At 35.7% G+C, this 18640-nt stretch overlaps 1 protein-coding gene across 1 annotated transcript in view; it reads right to left on the bottom strand.

Annotated features, from left to right (window-relative positions):
* LOC130012428 (mucin-5AC-like) overlaps positions 1–18640 on the bottom strand; it is a 539248-nt gene that overhangs the window by 400298 nt on the left and 120310 nt on the right. The window lies entirely within an intron of this gene.

Below are 18640 nucleotides of genomic sequence, written 5' to 3'. Positions count from 1 at the left end.
TGGACCTCCGGAGACGACAATATACGACCACATTTCAATGTGGGCGTATAAAAAAACGAGGTCCCGTGTACAGATTGGCGTGCACTTAAAAGATCCCTTAGCAGTTGGTATTCGATATAAGAATAGGCGATAGTGCCGCTGTCCGTGCAAAATTTCCCTCATAGCACTCTGTATGGCGTATGCCCGTCTTCATTAGCCCAGTTCGGAGCAGAACAGTAGGACGTTAAACCCCATTTCATTTCATTTCAAAGCTGCGTTAGGCTGTTCATCTAATTAATGTGATTTATATTTGATATCTGTGATTGATATCCGACTATCATAAAAAAAATGGCCTATTAAAAACTAACATCTAATAACGAGCTATATGTTCTTTCAGAAAGTATTCAGATATCATAAATTATTTGCTAGCCATTATAAAAACGTACAATACACAGACTAGACTGGGTAAGCGATATGATCAACCTTCCTGAAGAGCTACCAATTTGTCAGAATTTTCAAAGAAAAAATTGACAAATTTTATAGTGTAATATCAGTATCTTCTCAAATAAAGCAACCGAACAGTTTTCCCATACACGCGAATAAGCTCGTGCACGCCTTTACATGTGATAGAATTGTTACTTTGATCCAAGCAGTTATTACTCTGCACGGACCTTGGTGAAATGGTTAGGCGTGAAGTCTGAAATGGTTGGGTTGACATTTGAATGGTACAAATTTAAAGACACAAATAATAACTTGTCGGAAGACGAGAATAATTATATTTACGAGAATAAGTATATATATGAGAATCAGTATATTTACATACGGTAAATTTGGCTTATTCGCTATATACACGGGGATATTTAAATTGGGGCCTACCTGTTTGATATTTATAAATGAAGACATTGCATTTCGTGCGATAGATTAAGGTCAATATTTTTATTTTATTAAATGCAACTTTATAAGTAGCGTGACTATATGGTACGCAGTATAAACGCCAAGTATAGTCTTAAGAATAGAAGACATGTCTCCAAAAATGATATACGTGTCCTATCGGGCATATGTGCTTCTTTGATATGTTAGATCATGGGACAATTTTGTAATTGCATAAAAGCGGCTATTATAAATTACAAGTTCTGGAATGAGGATCGTTGGATTGTATGCAATGTAAATTTAGTGAAAAGCTAAAGTAATTTTAGTTTAAATATATATATTATAAATTACAAGTTCTGGAATGAGGATCGTTGGATTGTATGCGATGTAAATTTAGTGAAAAGCTAAAGTAATTTTAGTTTAAATATATCATTTGTGTGGAAATTACACTGTTCAGTGGGTTGTGCCGTATTATTTATCAATATGAAGATTTCTGTTTTATGGATATTGCTATTGAAGGTAAGATACACAATTTACGCAACGTGGCACGTTTTTATAAATTTAATAAATGTCAAACAGTGAGTGCACGTCTTTTTAGTAATAAAGCAGAAATATATTTCTGTTGTTTTTGCTGGATTTACTCTCTATATTCCCGTGGATATTCAAATTGGGCGCTGACTGCTGGGTATTTATAAATGACAACATTACATTTGCCTTTCCGTATACGATAGATTAAGGTCCGTATTTTTATTTCATTAAATTCAACTTTATATATATGGTAGGCCCTACGCAATACAAAAGACACATAAGAGAAACATAGATCATAGCGAGCACACACGCCTGTCTAAAGACCTGTCTTTAATTATATAAAGACCTGCATAAAATACATGGTCGAATGATAAATCGCACGGTAAAACAGTTTTACTTCCCAAATTTTGATTTAACACGTACGTGTCACATAATACTGAGTAATAGTCGGAAAATTAATTATATGGTGGCTGTGCATAGATTCACCCTTTAGCAGTTCTCGCATGTCAAATAGATGCACCTGGTTATTTTTCTTATTTAATTCCCGTACGGTATTCAAATTTATGTCAGTAATATTCCTACAAAATTACGTGTTATTGTAATACGATAGAATGAAAGCGTGCCGACCCGAACCTGTTTCAAATTCTGCCCAAATTACTGTATTTTTCAGGGTATAAGTCGATACATTTTTTAGCGGAAGTCCGGCATTCGTCTTATACTCCGTTTCGACTTACATACAGAAGTTTACAAAAATAACATCCCGAAATTTATTTGGCAGTAACCATCGCTCTACCACAAATCGCAATCGACCCTAGCATGCGCTATCATCTAAAACAATTAATTACTTACATTTTAGATTCGGCACATTTACATCTCTTAATTTCACGTGTCTCAGGAGATTTCTACTTGCATTTCAGTTATTGTACTTATAACCACCCGAAAATGGAGAAATCACGAGGTAAACACGTAGATTAAAATTATAATCACTCTTACTGGATTGATGAATAGTTGTATTTCTACTTTACATATTCTTTACATCTTGCATCATTAGCAAACGTTGCATTAAAACATAAGATTAATGTTTCAACCAGGGCTCGACACTGCCGGCGGCCTCGGCGGCCATGGCCTTCGAATATTAGAATTTGGCCGCAGATTCGTGGCCGATTTTTAACTATCCACAGCCATGTAAGGTCGCCGATTGGTGCTGGGTATCAAGAGTTATTTTTACTATCGATAATCGGTATCGAAACAATCTTATATTCACGGTCGTAACGAAGACAGGGTTACGTGTTTTAAAGTCAAATCATACGATGTTGTGATACTCCGATAGATGTTTTTGTTCGTCTAATTAATAATAAACTGTCTCATATTACGTATAAATTGTTCTTTATTTTTAAATAATGTAGCCTTGGTTCTGAATGACGAAATACCATTGATAGGCCTATGTATGTGCAGGAACCAAAATAAAATGAGCACGAGTCGATTCAAAACATTGCGTACGTGAGCGCGACAAATACCAACATGGTGGACAAATCGTTGTCTATTCGTGTGCAAAAACTAAAGAAAATGTAATACTAAAAGCCTAAAGAGCTTGTTATCACGAATTCGTAAATTGTTTATTATTATTAAAAAAATACAGCCTTGATTTCCAAAGAAGAAATACAAACGTTTTTGTCATCCATCATTGCTATGTCATTTAAATTATAATGAGCAGACGAATTCTGAAAGGGGAAAACTCTGAATTATTTACACATCCGGGTATCTCTAATTTAGCGAATTCCATGATATGGCGATTATTGTTTCAAACTAAAGTATTGTTTAAATGTGGGTGAATTTATTTTAACATTTTTTTTAAAAAGCTACATTGAGATTGAGACTTTGAAGTAAATATAAAGTGACCGATGTAGGCTATTGTACTATTTATATACTATTTATATACGAAGGATTAAGTCACAGAAAACATCGAGTCGACTCCTACGCACGCACGAAAAATAGACGAAGAGAACGATACCGGTACTCGATAGTGCTTTTGGCACATCTTATCGATACTATTGATATTTTACCCAGCTCTACCGATGATATAGTAATACTTTCAACTCTCAATATGGCCACATGCCGATTATTTAAATATTTTTTAGAATAAAAAATCGTACTAAAAACGGTACGATAAGAATTTTCTCCCTTAACTCAATAACTGTAAGGATGCATTTTTTTTGTAAAAGTAATAAAAATATTGAACGTGATGTGATAGGCAGGCCTGTAACAACATTTTGACTGAGAAACAAGATCTACCATAAACAGATTTACATATGATCGACATATTAAAACCTTTTAAATAAGCTGATAATATCATAATTCATGGGCCATACTATATACCAGAAAACACCATTTTATACTGAATACTGGAAAACACCGGAAAAACACTAAATACCGGAAAACATCCTAAATACCGGAAACCACCCTAAATAGGTAACCCGGAGCCTGGTCCTCTGTGTGTGCGGTTTTGGACCAAGTGAGCGCCGATGAAGGAAGGTCAAGGTCATTACGATGTTCGTTTTACAAATAGCCCCCCCGCCCCCCAAAAAAATAAAAAATTTCCGATTTTTTTTTCTCCAAAATTTTGTTGATGCCTATTATGTTTTGAATGTTTTAAAAGACGCAATCAGTCTACCTCCATCATTGACCATATTTTATTTTGTATTTTAATTTTCAGTAAATTTTAGTAGATTTCAGTGTTTCAGTATTTCAGTAGATTAAACACAGCCCTCTGAGGGCCCCGTTATATGCCGGTTGCGCCGGTCTCCTGATTCTTACCAGTAACGCTGGCATCAGGGTGGTACGAATTAGTGGAAGGGCTAAAAATCTACTTGTTTCTGAGCTTACTTTCATTCCAGGGACAAATATAATCACTTGAACCATAATAATATTCAACATATTCCATCATAATCCGAGGGCCGCACACAGGATTTTTTTTCTGGATTACTTTTCGAGCTTTATTCCCCAACTCGTTGACCAGTTTTCCTTGAGAAAACCCCAACTTTCGCCCAATGGTCCATGAGGAAACTACATATTCTATCTTACTGCATTGACGGGAAGTGGTAAGCTGGACGTCTGTGAAAAGGGTTGATCCATAAATTTTCAAGGAAGCAATTGTTGTTTTTGTTTGTGAAATAGAGGACTCTAGCCGATGAGGCTACTTTCCCCCCGAGAACCTCAGGCAACCAATTTGTTTTATGTACTACTATCGTAATAAAACATTACTATATTAACCACTTCCTGGTGGCTGAAGACTTACACCGAATGCGTAATTGTTGTTTTTGTTTGTGAAATAGAGGACTCTAGCCGATGAGGCTACTTTCCCCCCCCCCCCCGAGAACCTCAGGCAACCAATTTGTTTTATGTACTACTATCGTAAAAAAACATTACTATATTAACCACTTCCTGGTGGCTGAAGACTTACACCGAATGCGTAATCGGAAAAAAATGTCCCCGAGAAAATGTTTTTTCCGACAATCGATATTCGAGATGTCTTCTGTTGCACAAATTATGCTACACTGTGTAAGAACTTGCATCCTTTGATCTGAAGATTGTAGATGGAAAAGTATTATTTGCACTATTTCAAAGTAAACCTGCATTTTCGTATATCATCCCGTAATTTGTGATTAATGACAATGACTGTGGAAATAATATGGATTGAGGAATGGAAGATCTATGTTCGTCACGTGACTGGACAATTCCACCCCCCGTCCCACCCTGACGATGATCCCTCCCGGAGTGGGGCGGCGCGGCTCGCTCTCTAAAAAAAAATCTCGGGCACAGTTTACTCTTCTAAGTTTTCCGGTAGCTATTTAGTAATGCTGAGTTTGGTCCTCGTGTGTGGTTTTGGACCAGGTGAGCGCTGATGAAATAAGTTCATTAACATACAAGCGAGCGATCGCCTACGGTCAAAGAAAAATTTCTTTTCAGATTTTTTTAAAGAATTTCTTCTCCCAAATTTTTCTCAAAAAAAAAATTCAAATTTTTTTTCCAGTATTTTTCTCTGTAAAATTATTTCCTACGGAATGTTTTGGTTTTTTTTTTTTGGGGGGGGGGGGGGCTATTTGTAAAACGAACATGACCTTGACCTTCCTTCATCGGCGCTCACTTGGTCCAAAACCGCACATAAAGGACCAGGCTCCGGGTTACCTATTTAGGGTGTTTTCCGGTATTTAGGATGTTTTCCGGTATTTAGTGTTTTTCCGGTATTCAGTATAAAATGGTGTTTTCCGGTGGTTTTCCGGTGTTTTCCGGTATATAGTATTGCCGATAATTCATGACTTAAAAATTGGCCTTGGATTTTCAATTTTTGGCCTTCGATCGAAAAAAAACGATTTCGAGCCTTGGTTTCAACCCCGTTTTTTATGACGTTATATTGTTGATACTCTGAAAGGTTGCTAAACATTAATTAATATCGTTCTAGTGATGTTTGCTTTAGAAACGTTCAGATTAGTTGTGCCAAGAACGTCAACTGAAACACCTGATTCAACGTGATTTCCCAAGCCTGGTAAGACAACCTGTAAACGTCAGTAATTTATGTTCTTCTAACATAACCTTTGTAGCGTTTAACTTATGATTCTTTGAATGTTTGTAATAATATTTGTTTGTGACCTTATAATATTGATTATATTGGATTTCAGTTTTTAAAACGTTCTGTTTTCCTAATCTAAAAACATTGAAATTACACCAAAAAATAAAAACCCTCAAAATAAAGTTCGTAAAACAGTTTCCATTTTACATCTTTTTCCTGTAATTTAACAATGACCTGATGTTATTTTGGAAGTTATTTTAATGTTCATTGGCAAACGTTGCATTAAAACATTAGATTAATGTTTCAACCAGGGTTCTTAATCCATTTTGAAATGAACCGGCCACGGTTAGGCCTAACGGATAGTCATCTTTTCAACAACAAACATTTTAGTTTATGCATACTCTATTCACGACAGTAATTGCATAATTCACTAATTGCATAATGTATTTGGGATAATAATAGCTGAAACTCTGTATAAACAAGACCTTTGTAATTGCATACTTGTATTCATACATCACTATAATATCGACATTTATAGTCATATTATTTCAGCAACTTGCATTGCATATTCCTACTTTTGGTTTCATCCAACTAAACGGAAGTTATAAATTAGTAAAAACTACAAGTACATACAAATGTTTTTTTTAATTATTTTATTCGTAAGCACATGTTAATATATATAAAAATAACAAAGTATATAAGCATATAAATAACAAAGTAGCACAAATTGGTTTCCGTGTATAGTCGGAACTCGGAAATATGCTGTACGGGCGAAAGGTCACGTGGTCAATTGTCGTGATACCTTAGTGGCCGGTTCATTGATTTACCCATCGGCTAGATTAAAGATCAAACGGCTAAAGCCGACAAAAAACAGCCGATTAAGATCCCTGGTTTCAACCCGGTTTTTTTTGTTTTTTTTGTTTTACGTTACATCGTTGATACTGTAAGACGTTACTAAACATTTGTTAAATCGTTCTAGTGACGTTTTCTTTTAGAAACGTTCAAATGAACCATCTGATTCAACGTTATTTCATTTGAAACGGATTTATAAATAAAACTAGGTGGAAAAGGTGATTTTGAGATTATGATTATACATTTGATTTTATTAGTTTTTCAAGTAGATCTCATCATTCTTCTCACAAAACTTTTTACAGATTCAAAATCGGATGAATTTTTTTATTTTTTTATGGAGGCTCAAAGTTGTGATTTTTGACTTTTCGCGAAAGAAAGGTTTTTCAACGCCTTGAAAAAGTCATTTTTGGTGTTTTTTGCAATGCCATATTTCATTTCATATCGAAACTATCAAAAATGTAGATGTAAATTCATGAAATACAACTTTAAGGCTAATTATAGCAGCTGTAATTAAAACAATAGTCCAATGTACCTTTTGCCGTTTGTTGTTCCTTTACAACTCTATAGGATGTCCATACATTAGAACCATTAGAACTGTTAAACCATTAATACAATACTGACTGTACAGGTGATAGGCCTACTACTGTCGGACATTACAGTTTACACTTGATTCACCATGTTCGATTAACAGCCTGTCTTTACTGATTTACCATACTAATACACTAAACCTAAAAGTCCAACCACTCGTCCTCAACTGCCGTTCAATTCAGAAAACCATATTCCTTACTACCTTGCATTAACGGAGCCGAGAAACGGTTTTTGAACGATTAGCGATTAGTTTCTGCCCTAACTCTTTAAAAAGCACATGTTTTCGTTGCCGCCATAACCGGAAATGACCACGACTTAAAACTATGGACGCAGACCACACTAATGGCCTCAGACAACTAATTAACTATCGTTATACATAATGCAATGCGTTTTGCTGCAGTAAATTATACAACATATAATTTACCAATATACATTATACACTGCAGCTAATACCATAAATCAAATACGGTAACATAATACATGTACATAATTAATTAATTAATCATAGCACTAAAATGTCTACAGATTGTCTAATTTTCATTTTCTATAAGAAGAACAAGTTTATGAACTGGTCGTCGTAAAACACCATTAGCCGTATGAACAGTTGCAGCTTCAACTAGACCTTCCTTGTCAGTTTCAGTCGCGAGTATACGACCTAATTTCCAATTATTTCGCGTTAACGAATCATCACTTATAATAACAATGTCACCAATTTTCAGATTACGTTGTGGTTTACACCATTTCGTGTGCTCTTGTAAACACAACAGAAATTCTCGTTTCCACCTTGACCAAAAGAGACCAGCGAGATATTGCACTCTGCGCCATCTCTTACGAATGTAAGGGGGCGCGAATTGAGAATGTTCTCCACTTCGTACATTAATGTTCTAAATGATTCATCATTTAGAGAGTCACCATTTTCCATAAGAAGACCATTAAAGATACATTATGGGAGATATTTATAGAGAGTTGGCCATTCTTGCTATAACAGTTCAAAAGTAGATGATGAAAGAAGAATATATTGAACAATTCAGTCAAATTACTTTATTCTGAACATAGTTATCATCGTTGTAATATTTGCCTAGAAATGGTAGCGAAATGTGTCTTCACCTTCGCTGAACGTTTGATTGACAGGCGTTAACTCCACCTACATATCTCGATTATCAAGTAAAGTTTTCAATGGCATACGGAAAAGCTTTACAGCGGCCTCGCTAAGTACACTCTATCATTTAGCCTCAATCTAACTGACGTATTTTCATCAGGTTACCCCTTATCTGATTTAATCAATTAGTGAAATCCTATTTAAATCCGAGCTGTAGCGAGCCATCCGTGGGTCTACAGAGTTGATTTTGGTCTTGTTGTTTAAATAAAGATCTAATTTATAATTTCTATAACATCTGAAGCCTAAATTAAGACTTGCAATAATCAGATTTAGCTCTTGCATAATGCATGTTTAAGCACTTTACGTATTGAACGGATTTGGCGTTCCCACACCCCGCCCATATGACTCTATATTATAATTGCGAAGTTTGTTACGAATACCATCGTTGTCCATTTCCTTTAATGCTGCGCGTAACTCTGAACTGGCGCCAATAAAGTTGGTACCGTTGTCACTGCAGATTTGTTTTACAGGACCTTGGCGTGCGATAAACCGACGTAACGCTAAGATAAACAAGTCGGATTCTAAAGAATTCGCTATTTCGAGATGAATGCTTCGACTAGATAAACACGTGAATATCACACCGTATCGTTTTAAGTCTTTGCGCCCTTCCTTGATAACAAATGGCGCAAAATAGTCTATTGTACATTAGGTTTGGCACTCAATCTACGACACTTGACACATTTACTTATTACATGGCGTACAGAAGAATTAGCACTGATCAACCAATATTTACTGCGTAGCGATGCGAGAACATGAGCACGTCCCACGTGACCAAGAGATTGATGAAAATGTCTAATAAGAAGCTTAGCGATATGACTTCCTTTTGGTACTACAATTGGGTGTTTAACACTGTTGTCCAACTTCGCTCTATCCAAGAGACCTCCAACACGAATAACACTGTCTAGTACTATTGGGTCCAACTTCCATAAATGAGAAACTGACTTTATACATGATCGTTTACGTCTGAAATCATTACGGTTTTGCTCTGCATTCGAATCAAAGTTATCCAAAATTGACAACTCGACAGCATACTCACACTGGTGCACAAAACGAAATACTGCAAGTTCTGCATTTCTGATATCGGGAACCCTGACACTAAAGCCTTGTAATAGATCATGTCTTTTACGTTTCATGAACGAATCCACTTGATTCCCAATGTAACCCTTTCTATCGACACTTAACTGCTTCAATATCGCTTTAAATTTTAAGAATACAGCAACAGCACGTTTAAGCTTGTACCAATCTGAGAAATACTCGACCAGTCTCTCCACCGTGTCAGTTGATACCGTAATTGTGTTAATGTTTACTGTTTTCAATTCCAAATCATTATCGTTAGTGGGAATGGGAACTTCGCTATCATTATTCCATGTACTTTCTGGTTCCCATAAAAATGAAGGTCCATGAAGCCATCTATTTGACCGACAGAATGACTCCCCGTTTAAACCACGCGACGAATCGTCTGCTGGGTTTTCTTTAGTATCTACATATTTCCAATGCGACGGGTCTGTAAAGTTACGAATCACTTGAACGCGATTGGCGACAAATAACTTACCCCGTTTGTGATCATTTCTTATATACCGTAATACCGTAGTAGAATCTGTATGACAAATAACTGTGTCTGGTTTAGTTTCTAGCTCCTTAATTAACACATTAGTCAGTTTTGCAGCCACTGTCGCCGCGGTAAGCTCTAACTGTGGAATGGTAACAGATTTAATAGGTGCAAGTCTGCTTTTGCCCATCAAGAAACTACAATGTACAGTACCCTTAATGTCTACTAACCGTAAATACGCAACCGCCCCGTAAGCTATCGAGCTAGCGTCTGAAAACACATGCAGATGGCGCGATATGACCGTATCAAATTGGGTAGGCTTTACACATCTTTGAATTTCAATGGATTCTATGGCTTCTAATGTCTGTCTCCATTTCATCCAACGTGTCTGGAACTCTAACGGAATGGGATCATCCCAATCTAAATTCAGCTCGCAAAGTTCTTGTAGAATTTTCTTCGCGACCAAAGTAACTGGTGCAACGAATCCAAGCGGATCGTAAATAGACGAAACCATTGAAAGAATACCCCTTCGACTTAAGGGTCTGTCTTTAATAACGATTGAAAATCCAAAAGAATCTGAAGAGACTAACCATTTAACACCAAGTACTCTTTCGACTGGTAATTCGAAATCAAAGTCTAAATTAAGCTCAGATATATCTATCACTCTGTCTGCTTCGGGTAATGACTTCAAAACACCCATACAGTTTGACATTACTTTAGTAAGCTTAAATCCACCATTACTACACGCTTCCTTCAAATCCTTAGTAAGCTGTATAGCAGTGACGGTGTCCGGAAAACTCTTAAGACAATCATCGACATAAAAATTGTTCCTTATGGCATCACTAACCGAATTACCAAATTTGTGTTGTATGTCATCAGGTGTGCGCCTCAACGCGAATCCGGCGCAGCTGGGAGAGGATGTAGCTCCAAACAAATGTACCGTAAATCGAAACTCTTCCAATTCCTTACTGATATCACCATCTTTCCACCAGAAAAGTCTTAGATAGTCACGCTGATATTCTGGTACATTAACCTAATGAAACATACCCTCTATGTCGGCTACAAAGGCAACATGTTTCTCTCTAAACCGTGTTAGAACACCAATCAAAGAGTTTGTTAAGTTAGGACCTTGTAACAGTTGACTATTTAGGGAATAACCATTAAACTGAGCACTCGCGTCGAATACTACACGTAATTTATCAACTTTACGCGGGTGGTACACCCCATGATGTGGCAGGTACCAAGTATGACCTTCTATCAATCGCTACCAATCAGCAAACCAATTTCTAATTTTGGGTCGTATGGCGGAATCTTACTTGCTACGTCCTTTAGATGCTCCCAATAACCGACAGTTTCTGGTGTAGGTATCTGTTCGCAAGTCACCGGTATTTCATTTCTGGTATACATTTTAGGCATTTCTATTGTATTTTCACCATATACATCTGACAACAGTAAACAATTTAGTACTTCACAATCTACTACATTTTGACCATGCATAGTTCCAAGATTCAATTTAGTCACAGATCCTTTAACGGCTATTTTATCTTGAATTGATTTGGTAATAAAACACCCACTACTACCATTATCGAAAAAAGCATAAGTCTTTACCACTTTGTGACTGTTTTTATGCTGTATCAAAACGGGAATAACGGACTGTAAAATTATAGAGTTAATAGGCCCCGTTGCACTACAAGTCTTAGTGGGAAGTTCAACTTTATTGCTTAAAGAAGTATCTTTAGAACTAGACAAATTATCTCTTTTCAAAACGAAATTGTCGTCGTGCAAAACTGTTAAATGGCGACCATTACATTTATAGCAGGTTGATCGCTTTAAACATCCTTTGGCGAAGTGATCATTAGAAATTCCTTTCTACGATCCAGGGATATTTGGAAGAAATCAGGACAAGAATTCAGATCATGATAACCGGAGCAAAATACACATTTAGGTCTGTTGTCATTCTGGTTAGGTCTGTTGTTACCTTGGGGGTACCCGGTCCCGTGTGACAACTCGGGTCGATCAGACTTAGTAGCTTGTAAGTTAGTGGCAAAACTTTTCTCTTTACCAAATGATAACTTATTAGAATGCATAGGTTTGAAAGGTCGACTGATATTAGTGTTGGGTTTGGTTAACGCTTCTTTACCAAAGATAGGATCATTAGCTGACTTGACTGCATCTTTAACGAACTCAACTATGTCACTAAAGTCTGGAATTCTGTGATCATATTTACGAAGGCGCATAACACGTTCTCTCCATTTAGACTGTAAGTAAAACGGAAGCTTCTGAATTACGATATACGATAGCCCAGACATGGCATTCCTACACTTGACTAAATATAATAAGAAAGATTTAAGACCGTGTACATCGTCTTTAATTGTAGTCCAGTTGAGAACTTTATTAATGTATGCAGTTGACACTTTGTACGGATCTCCATATTCATTATCTAACAGGCTCACAGCTTCTTGAAAACCTTCATTTGGCTCTAAATGTAAACAACTGTCAATCAAATATCTCGGTTCATCTTCGAGTAACTGTTGTAAGTAATACAAACGATCTGCAGGATCATTCAATTTGGAATTAATTCTAGCTACAAAGGCACTACGAAAAGTATCATACTCCATCGCATCACCTTTAAATTTCTTTATTTCAGGCTGAGGTAGAGACATTGCTGCCATTAATTGTTTATGCATTGTTAGTATATCATCAGTGGAGTTATCTACCTTTGTTGATGGTGGGGGGTTAACTTGTGATAATTTCCATTATCATCTAATGACATCGGTTCAAATGGAACTGCGTTATTTACTGGTGGCTGTTGTGTTGCATAATTGTTCTGTAAAGGTGAACGCTCTAGGAAACTGTTCTCATTATTCTGGATATGGCCTATCGGTGTAGCGTTATTACTTAATTCATGAGCTGTCTGTGTCTCTTGCTGATTACCGGGACTAACAACATTTTCAACAGAATTAATTTTGGAAACAACTATAAGTTCATTTTCCTCCTCGTGGACTAATTCGGTCAAGGCCTTTTCTCTGGCTTGAGCCTTAGCAATATTAATTTCTAACTGCATCATTTGTATTTCTTGAGATTTATCTAAGTACTTCCTTTCCGTTAACAATTCTGCAATTTTAGCTCTTTCTTGGGCGCGAATCACAGAAGTTGAAAGGTTAGTTCTTTTACTGACACTACTGTCGCGATTTACCGACACACTATCAATATTGTCATTGTCATCTTCACCAAAGTCTATTAAATTTACCGCTGGTTCGCGAGTTGATGCCATGATTAATACTATAAACTCACTTCACAATGAAATTTCGTCTGTTACACTAATTACAGTTGTGTGAAACTAACTCCACGTTCAAAAACTAATATAGCAGCTGTAATTAAAACAATAGTCCAATGTACCTTTTGCCGTTTATTGTTCCTTTACAACTCTATAGGATGTCCATACATTAGAACCATTAGAACTGTTAAACCATTAATACAATACTGACTGTACAGGTGATAGGCCTACTACTGGCGGACATTACAGTTTACACTTGATTCACCATGTTCGATTAACAGCCTGTCTTTACTGATTTACCATACTAATATACTAAACCTAAAAGTCTAACCACTCGTCATCAACTGCCGTTCAATTCAGAAAACCATATTCCTTACTATCTTGCATGAACGGAGCTGAGAAACGGTTTTTGAACGATTAGCGATTAGTTTCTGCCCTAACTCTTTAAAAAGCACATGTTTTCTTTGCCGCCATAACCAGAAATGACCACGACTTAAAACTATGGACGCAGACCACACTAATGGCCTCAGACAACTAATTAACTATCGTTATACATAATGCAATGCGTTTTGCTGCAGTAACACTAATTATGTTTCGATTTTGACATGTGTGGAATAATTACTCCGATTTCCCCAGCAACTCCAATATACATAGGTTTTCTCAAAAATTCCATTTTGGCAAAGTGATTTTGGTCAATTTTTTCATCAAAAATTGTCTTGTCCATGTTATATCTGAAATATTGAATCTGGTTGTTATGCTTTTTAAAGTCAGTAGCTATCAAGTAAGATAAACAGAGAAAAAAATAGTAAAAATATTTATATGCCTTCTTTCAAGAGCTGAATATATGTTCATTTTTGAACAATTTTCCGCGGGAGCAAATTGCCTATTTTGGGGGCATTTTTGGGACATCAGTAAAATAAGACGGAATGGAGATACACAATTGAAATTATGGGAATATGTCAAAAAGTTTGTGAATTTTTAAAATTACATATTTTTAATCCGACATGTATAATCAATTTTGGTTGTCATAGCAACCAAAATGGAAAAAAGTGCAATTTTCGACCATTTTCAACCCTATTTACCATAACCCAAAAGGTGATCTCCACATTTTAAAGTAAGCAATTTAAAATATTTGAAACCCTTGCAATATCAAATTATATGGATTGTGTAAGTTTGAGAAAAATATGAAGGAGTTTGAGTTGTTACCATAGAAACCACAGTTAATTTTTTTTCCAAAAAGCATTATTTTCCAATATTTATGACATCAATATTGATAATTGTATTATCTTAAAATCAGAAGCTATCAGGCAAGATTTTAAAAAATAAATAAAATCAAAATACTTTTATGTTTTCTCTCAACAGCAGGAAAGGGGTTCACTTTTGAAAACCATTCCTCAGTAGCAAATTGCTCATTTTGACCGTTATTACGACATAAATAAAATATGAAGGAATTGAGATATTGAAGTGAAATTTTGTTTACAAGTAAATATGTTTGTGAATTTTAAAAATCACATGTCTTTACTCTTGTATATTACTTAATATTTGGATGTTATGGTACCGGTAACCAAAACTAAAAACAAACCAACAAAAATGCAATGTTTATACCATTTTCAATGGTGTTTACCATACTGAATTGCAAATTTTAATGATCCCCACGTTTTAAGTACGATACCAGTAAGCATTTAGCATATACTTATAACACATGTAATATAAAATATTATGAACAAGCAGGATACCCGGCTTCGCTCGGGCGTCGTAACTCCAAAACTGGAAGTGGTAGACTAACGCCACCTGGCCTATGTTACTCCCCAGTCGGAGCTACCCCTATAGCCCAAATTTCAGACTCGGGGCAGACCTAGTGTAGCCGCCAACCCTGCACAGACAGACAAACAGACAAACGACAGTCACAAATATTAGTATCACAAATATTAGTATAGATTGTGTAATTTTAGGGAAATATTAAGGACTTTGGGTGGTTGCCATAGCAACTACATAATTTTAAAAAGAACATAACTGTTGTTTCACTGTCATTATTGTTCTCAGCATTCGTTGCTTTCATGTAGGCCTACATGTTACAAGAAGAATTCTACTTTGACATATTATTTTCTACTCAGTAGATAACAAAATTGACCAATAAAAAGTTATTTTTGTGGTGCATAATTCTCAAAGATAGGTTGCCAGGCAACGAAACATACGCCCACAGCAGCTAAATCGTCCGGGCAGTCAACAAGTATTGTCCCATATTTTTACTTTTTTTGGTAATGAAACATTTATAATACACTAAAATCTGATTAAGAGTTAACAACTCATTAAGTAATTATCAATCTGAAGTCAATCAGATGATAACTTTAGCCTCTAGAACGTCACAAGATTTTTCAAAGTGATCAAGGGAAATAACTTTATCAGTGATTCTCGGAACTCATTGAAAATCAATAGGCTTCTTCGTCTCATGATCTTAAACACTGTGTATAAATTTAAAGTTAAACAGATATTAACTTTGACCTCTAGAGCGGCCACAAGATTTTTTGAAGTGATCAAGGGCCATAACTCTGCCAGTAATTATCGGAAATCGCTGAAAATCAATAGGATTCTTTGTTGTATGACCTTAAACACTGTGTATAAATTTAAAGTTAATCTGATATTAACTTTGACCTGTAGAGCGTCCACAAGATTTTTTTGAAATGATCAAGGACCATAACTCTGGCAGTAATTATCGAAAATCGCTGAAAATCAATAGGATTCCTCGTCTCATGACCTTAAACACTGTGTATAAATTTAAAGTCAATCGGATATTAACTTTGACCTCTAGAGCGTCCACAAGATTTTTTGAAGTGATCAAGGGCCATAACTCTGGCAGTAATTATTGGAATACGCTGAAAATCAATAGGCTTCTTCATCTCATGACCTTAAACACTGTGTATAAATTTTAAGTCAATAAGATATTAACTTTAGCCTCTAGAGCGTCCACAAGCAATTGTAGACGCCGGACCGCCGGACGGACAGGCGCGACGACAATATACGACCACATTTCAATGTGGGTGTATAAAAAGGAGACTATCGATAGGCTACGGTAGTGTTAAGGCCTATAACTGAAAGCTACGACATTATGTGGTCAAAGATAATGCGATGATTTGACTGAAAGAATTGTTTTGTTTTTACTTCACTTTTGAATTTTCATTACCAGCATTCGTCAAAGATTTTTTGAAGTGATCAAGGGCCATAACTCTGGCAGTAATTATTGGAATACGCTGAAAATCAATAGGCTTCTTCATCTCATGACCTTAAACACTGTGTATAAATTTTAAGTCAATCAGATATTAACTTTAGCCTCTAGAGCGTCCACAAGCAATTGTAGACGCCGGACGGCCGGACGGACAGGGGCGACGACAATATACGACCACATTTCAATGTGGGTGTATAAAAAGGAGACTATCGATAGGCTACAGTAGTGTTAAGGCCTATAACTGAAAGCTACGACATTATGTGGTCAAAGATAATGCGATGATTTGACTGAAAGAATTGTTTTGTTTTTACTTCACTTTTGAATTTTCATTACCGGCATTCGTTCAAATCTGCATGACTCTTCTTCCTTTTTATTTTGTACATTTTCATCAATGTGAATATAAAATCAACAAGGCCTTAAGTTTGTCGGTAATTTGAATTTGTTTAACTGGCCAATAAATATAGAGCCCCTATAATTAGGTGTTAAATATATTTACCAAAAAACACCAAAGAATTAAAATTATAATAATTAGTATGACAACTATAATGCTAAATTATTTAATAAAAAATGTTTTCCGACAATTGGTCTACGTATCGACATGACTGACCTAATTCTATGTCGGTTCCATCATCTCAACCTCAAACGAAAAATCCAGAATCTGAGCCATTTTTTAAAGTATTCTTTCCTAGCATTAATTTTTTTGTTGTTCCAGCTTTATTTGGGTATAATTCCCTTTTAAGTGGATAGAAATCGTATATATTATCCGTATAAAAGTTAAGTTGTCTTCCCTCACAGCTGCGGAATGTAATGGCTCTCCGAGACCCGTGTTGATATTTTCTGGTTTCAATTCCATTCGTGTGCAGAGTAAATGCTTTAAATTAGGCATGAATAATTCACTGAAAAGCGAATTTTTTATTCCAGAACATTGAAATACTCGTCAATGCTACGGAATATTTCAATTGTTGTTGAATAACATTTGGTGTTAAATGTAAAGATGTGTTGTAGCTGGGAGAAAATTTCCATTCAGTGTAGAAGGGCGGGAATATGAGTCACGTGATGTCAACACGTGATGTCAACACAGTGGCCCTTGCAAAAGCGTGAAAAAAAATGGAATTATCTATTTTTGGGCAAGTCCTTTATTCATATAACATAACGCTTACTTCTTAAATGAACATTCAGTTGCATTTCGATGTAATTTACCGCGAATATGGGTCTTGGGAACTTGAAATACAGTTTTTCTTCGCCGTGTCTTATGACGTCATAACACGAAACACTGCGAGGTTTAGTCGTTCACAAAATGTCACGTATACCATTTTCAAGTGCTCGGCGGCAGCACTTAAAATGCTCCGATTTTATTGATTTTAATAACATCGGAACGGCAATAAAACAAACTTTCGATCGGCCGGGGGTGGAAACTTGACAAATTGACTCATAAAAAGTGAGCGTGAATTGTTTTTTCAACTTGAAAAATATACATCATATTTTTAAATGCCAACATTCCACCACCGACCGATGGAAAGGTAGTTCAATTATCTTTCTAATGGTATCAAAATGAAAAAAATATATTAATAATAACAACTGCCGCCGAGCACTTGAAATGGGGTACCCCCGTTTCAAAACGTGAAAATTTTTTTTACCTTAACGTCAAAACACGCAAAATTGACGTTTTTCAACTTATGTTTATGAAATTAATAATATGATCAGGTTCATAAAAAATATATCAAATAAAACAATAAGAAATTGGCTTTCAAAATATGTTAAAAATATTTTAAAAGATTAAATAGCGACTATGTGACGTTAAGTTTAAAAAAGGTTACAAATTGGGAAAAAAACACTTTCTTCCAACGCGAGCAATGGAGTTGTGACACCTAATAAAACAGAATAAATATTTAGCTATGATAATTTATTAACAAAAAGCAAATTGTATGTATGTATGTATGAACACTTAAAACAATCACAAATAATGCAGGTGGGAAGTAATAAAACAGTAGCATTCGATCAATCAAATGGTTACGTAAAATCAAGGCATATTTCCTGTTGATACCCAT

The sequence above is a fragment of the Patella vulgata genome, chromosome 4 (assembly GCF_932274485.2).
Source record: "Patella vulgata chromosome 4, xgPatVulg1.2, whole genome shotgun sequence".
Classification (NCBI taxonomy): Eukaryota; Metazoa; Mollusca; class Gastropoda; family Patellidae; genus Patella; species Patella vulgata.
The sequence above is the reverse complement of the archived record's forward strand: the minus strand, read 5'-3'. Positions and strand labels throughout refer to the sequence as shown.